Source organism: Cynoglossus semilaevis, chromosome 8 (genome assembly GCF_000523025.1).
Source record: "Cynoglossus semilaevis isolate Cse_v1.0 chromosome 8, Cse_v1.0, whole genome shotgun sequence".
Classification (NCBI taxonomy): domain Eukaryota; kingdom Metazoa; phylum Chordata; class Actinopteri; order Pleuronectiformes; family Cynoglossidae; genus Cynoglossus; species Cynoglossus semilaevis.
The window spans coordinates 19288586-19294434 of NC_024314.1; the positions used below are offsets into that span (position 1 = coordinate 19288586).

Sequence of the window (5849 nt, forward strand, 5' to 3'; positions counted from 1 at the left end):
AAAAAATCTGACCTAGGTCCCAACTGAGCCCCAAGTTAGCATACAATTGCTAAAGCTGTGCTACGTACTGTACAATAGCTAGCCAAAGAAAAGGAAAACCAAAAATGCTCAAAGTTGACCAAAAATAAATTGTATTTATTTATGTCGCATATATATCCTGTGACCTCACTCTTTGTACTTTGTGCTGCATTTTATGCTGTTTTCTAGTTAGTTAGTTGGTTAGTGGACCAAACAACTTGTCAACGTGTTAAACAGCCGATTCATCTAGGATGGAAATACTCTGCCTCAGTGTAGGCTATTGAAGTATTCAGGAGTCCAAGTCCTGTTTTCTGTGCAGTCACTTTGTACTAACAGTGGATTTTTCAGTCTGGACCGACTCCAAGCTGCTCCACATTTGTCTTGTGGGACATTTAATTGGAATTATTCAGCAGGCTTGAATCAATAGAGCTGGCCTTGTGTCTGTGCTGTCATTAAAGAATCTTACTGGAGAGGCTCCACAGGCTCAGCTGTGGGTAAAACTGGCAGCGTTTAAACCATTTTACTTTTTCTTTTTTTTCTTCAAGTCTTTAAGACACAGTAAAAGTTGAAACTTTTTTTTTTGTGACTTAGTGAGAGGTGACACTGTGAATTCAGGATGTGAACAGACCTTGTGGATGAGATTGTTTGTGTTTGTGATGGTGCTGTTGCAGGAGGTTGGTTTATGATGCTCAGGGGTGGGGAGGGTGCTGGAGGATGGGGGGCGGGGGGGTAAGGTGTCTGAGAATTGTTTTGCTCTGGGGCAGATTTGCTCCCTGGTTGTCAGGTTTATGACATAAATATCTCTCTGCAGCCACACAGCACTGACTGTACACAGGCCTGATTTGTAGGCTGGTCGGTGTTGCAGCATCTTTGCTCCATGGTTTCTGTGTTTGGAGGTAGATTTATGCTGATGCAGCATTTGTATTTAAGTAAGTACGTTTTATTAATCCCATTTGGAGCAATAAAATAAAAATTCAACATTCTGATGACAAGTTTTATATAAAAATCAAAGTAGAAGTCACCAGAAACAAACCGACTAGTTCAAGTGGTTCTGAAAAAAAAGAAGAAAAAAAACAACAAAATAATTAATTAGCTACTTATTGTTTCTTTATTTTTCAGAAAATCAAAATATCAAATACAAGGTTAGCTTCTGGAAATTATAGTTACGGGTTAGTTAGCTATAAGGGCTTAGCTGTTATCTACCCCTTTAGCTAGCCGTTAGCTCTGACTTGCAATATTTTCCTAACTCCTAGCTATAATATTGGTCACCCAAGTTTTCTTTTATCCAGCTACTATATATTTGTCATGTCTTAGCCACTTAAAAGAAGGTATACTTTTTCACAGCTATTAAAAAACCTTTTTAGCATTTAGCAATTTTCTGGCTCAGAATAAACAGTTTCTGTCTTGTTCTGTTTTTCTTCTTTCTGTTTTGGGTAACTTGGCTAACACTAACGGTCAGTCTGGTTTAGTCTTCATCATTTTATTTAATCAGCTTTTGGCGCTCATCTGTCTCTTAGCCGTTAGCTATCTCCTTTGCTAGCTTATAGGAATAGTGATTGGATCATTTTTGCTACATTATAGGCTAATTTCTAGCTGTTATATGGTCTTCATTGCCACTTAAAAGTATGTGTTCTTTTTTGTGACATTCTTTAACTTTTTGACCGCAGAGGTCATTGTTCTCCAACTTAACTCACTGTTAGAGGAAGCTGCTCCCTGTCTGTGGAATTAAGGTTAGGCTTCAAAATGGAGCACCTGAATGTGCCATTGTTTTGGATGAATAAGTTTGTGTCCCGTCTGAGCTCTGGAGAAAAAAATAAATAAATTCAGGTCTACTTTCTGCTCACGATAACAAGCTAACAAAGCTCATGGGAATTTGTGTCCTAATAATACCACGAATACAGCAAACAGGTCAAACAGTAACATAGAAATGTTCTTAAAAAGCATATAAAAAGGAGACCTTTTTAATTGTTTAAAAGACTTTTAGTTTCAACATTATTAACCTTATTTCCAAATGTGTTGCCAATAAAAGTAAAATAAAATTGACAGCTTATTTAACCATTTATTACTGTATTTTTTTTTATCGAGCATTAGAAAAAACTAAATCAAAAGTTTGAATCAATAAAAGCAAAATTTAGTATCAAGCATTAGAAAAACAAAAACAAAAGTTTGAGTTTGAATCAATAAAAGCAAAATTTAGTTGTGTATATTTTGCACCCTGATTTCAAGTGCAGGCAGGTCAGTAAAGCATACACACTGTCTATGTTGATGACATTTTATTAGTGTAGTATAAAATTGTCGTCTTTGATAGATGCTTAATTTATAGCTGTGCTCTACTAGTTTGTTCCTTTAACTTTTATAAAACTGTTAAACTATAAATCTATAACTGAATATAGTCTGATCCAGTGTTTTTGCAGACATCGACTCATAAGTACTTCAGCTTTTTTCTCTTGTAATTTTAGTAAACATTAGAAAATATGCACTTCTCGTTACTCAGATCATTCTGTCAAATATACATGAGATAAATCCTCAGCTTTTTTTTTTTTCCTCCCTTCACATAAATATTTCATCTGCAGTTTTTCTCCGCGCCTCACTGCCTGTGTGATCTCCGTCTCTCTGAACTCCTCTACAGTAAATACAACATGAGCAGCTTTATGTGACGGCTGAGCCTCAGTGCTGTCACTTTGCTGTGACTGACGCAGACAGACTTGCTCTGGGCCCTCGGCTGTAATCTCAGCTCTGGGCTCTTCTCTGGGGGAACGGACGTCAAACTCAGTCAGTTCCAGGATGAAGAGCGAGGGGCCGTCGGCTCTCATCGCCCTCGTGCCAGTTGTAGTATTTCTGTGTTCTCTCGGGGAGAGCACACAGAGTCGACTTCACACCACCCACCTCTGCATTTCTGCTCTGAATGGAGCTGTACAAATGTGTGGTTATGTAAAAACCTCCTCCTCGGTGCTTTGTTTTTGCAGTGCAGTCAAACCTCATTTCACTGCAGGACTTAACCTGCAGGCAGATGCAAGAAAAGACTTGTGCTGTGTATCATGCAAATTGTGGTTGCCAAGTCAGCTTATTTTAAGCATTTTTTTTATTCTTAAATGACTTTTTTTTTAAATATCAATATATGTATAGTGAAGCTGTAAGACCTTTCTTGTATCACTTCTCTATCTGGCATCATGTAGTGTAGCTAACGTTAGCACAGCTAACAAAGAAGGACACAGCACCACCGTCTTTAACCATCCAAATTCTGCTCCAGTTTTTAAGAATATTCTTGAAGTGCAGTATGTCCGCCAGTTGTGTGAAGGGTTAATTTACACTAGAGTTAAAGGATTTCAAAGTTAAACTTTTTACTATACTTGAACAGTACAGAATGTACAGTAGCGCTGTAAACAACCAAAGAAAGTCTTGGTCGACTGAAGCCGTAAAATTTCTAGTGAAAATTGACTAATGGCTGTTATCAAACCAACAAAACTGTCATTGCTATGTATTTTAAGGCAAATTAGTGCATTTTTATTCATTTTTGGAGACTTTCTAGAATTTTATTAGTAAAGTGTATTACTGTGGTCAGTGGTTGACGTACTAAAAAAGTATATTTTCTCTGAACTTTACCATTAAAAAGGTCATCGCTATATATCTTAAGACAAATTAGTGCATTTTTATTTATTTTTGAAGACTTTTTCAGAATTTTATGATTATAGTATGTTGCTTTTAAGGAACGGTTCATGTACCAAAAACAATATTTGTGTATCCATTAAACAGGTCAAATATTCAGGAAACCACTGGACCCATCCTTTCTAACAAGGGGGGTCGGGGGGGGGGGGATTACAGCAACGAACAGCAGATAGTTCAAAGTAGTTCATATTGTTAAACTGTATTTTTGTTATGAAGAAAATATTTGAAGCACTGTATGTTTACCAGTTGTAGTCTGTTGAGGTGCAATAAATATTATAATTAGTAATAACCTGATCGCCTTGTTTTGTTTTTTTTTTCTCTCACAACAGCAATTTTCGCACAGACTCGTTTATTTCCTGGTAGCTGTGGGCTGCACACACCATCTGGGACGTTGGCTGTCTCTCTCTCTCCACAGTCGGACACAGAAGCTCAGACAAGGTACCAAGTCATCGCGTCTCACACTTCACCGCAGACATTAGAGATCTAAGAAATCTGCAAAACAAACAAATCACCACCCTACCATGGTCTGCAGTTTTCATTCCACAGTACCATATTCTCTTTACGAAGGTGGATCTGGGCCACAAGCAGGAAAAAAAAATCTAAAATGATTAAATAAACTTGTAACAATAAGAGAAAATATTTGTGAGTCATAGTGTTATGGAAATAAAATTGTAAATTTAGTGTTAAGTCAAAAAGGTTATGAGAAAAAAGAATTGTATAATGTTTATGAATAAAAAGTTGTGGCCTGAAGAGAAATAGTTATAAGTTCATGGGAAAATAGTTATGACAAAAAGATGTGAGTGCATAATTCCATGTTCTGAGAAAAAGGTGTAAGTTTACGAAAATAATTCATACATTCACGGGTTAATGTCCTACTACTGTATTTGGTAAAAAGAAAAAGAAGAGAAATGAGTCAGAAGATTAAGATGCTGATCATGACGCGATACCAATAAGACGGCAAATAAAACTATTTATGAACCCAGTACATTTTGACAAGAAAAATTACAATTTATAAATTTGTGACTTTGTTCTTGTGATTTGTTTCTTACAATGTAAAAAAAGAGGTTTATTTAAAAAATGTTCTATATAAAAATACAGAAAACATCTGTAAAATAAACAGGTAATAATGGAAAAAAAATGAATTCATGAAATATACTGTTTTTTTTATCTGTCAGAAGTTATTAAAACTTTTCAAGTTTCAAGTAAATTTTCAAAAATGTATTTTCTAAAAATTTTTCAAAAATTTATTTTCTATAAATTTTTCAAAAATATATTTTCTAAAATTTTTTCAAAAATGTATTTTCTAAAAATTTTTCAAAAATTTTTTTTCTAAAAATTTTTCAAATTTTTTTTTTCTAAAATATATTCAAAATATTTTTTTTCAAAAAAATTTCAAGTTTTTTTTTCAAAACGCTATATTTTCATGAGAAACATGCAGAAAAGATAAAATTTTGAAAAACAATTTTTCAAAGACTTTCATCAAAATTTTTGAACATCTGACCAAAATTTATTTTCTAAAAATTTTTCAAAAATATTTTTTCAAAACACTATTTTGATGAGAAAGATGCAGAAAAAATAAAATTTTGAAAAACAATTTTTCAAAGACTTTCATCAAAATTTTTGAACATCTGAGCAAAACACTTTTTCTAAGAATCTTTCAAAAGTATTTTTTCAAATCACTATTTTGATGACAAACATGCAGAAAAGATACAATTTTGAAAAATTATTTTAACATGATTTTTGTCAATTTCTTTATTCTTGACCAAAAATGACAAAAAGTTCACATTTTGATAGAAATTGTATTAAAAAAATTTCAGACAGTGCTTTCTAAATGCCCTAATTTTATGAGAAATATGCAGAAAAGATAACATTTTGAAAAAAAGTTTTTCAAAGATTTTCATTGAAGTTTTTCAAAATCTGAACAAAACATTTGATTGTGTTTTTCAAAAAAAATATTTTTTCTCAATTTTTTTTAAATGCTATAATTTGATGAGAAACATGCAAAACAGATAACATTTTGAAAACATTTTCAAAGATTTTCATCATAATTTTTTAACATCTAAACAAAACATTTTTTTCTAATTTAAAAAAAAACTTTTTTTCCTAAAAGATACAATTTTGAAAAAATACTTTGATGAAACAAAAATGCAAGATTATGTCCTAAA

At 33.2% G+C, this 5849-nt stretch overlaps 1 long non-coding RNA gene across 1 annotated transcript in view; it reads left to right on the plus strand.

Moving 5' to 3' along the window:
* LOC107988850 (uncharacterized) overlaps positions 1-4123 on the plus strand; it is a 5809-nt gene extending 1686 nt beyond the window's left edge. The window contains exon 2 of the long non-coding RNA XR_003050241.1: positions 4014-4123. This is a non-coding gene — a long non-coding RNA (uncharacterized LOC107988850). The remainder of the gene's footprint in view (positions 1-4013) is intronic.
* The last annotated feature ends 1726 nt before the right edge of the window (positions 4124-5849 follow it).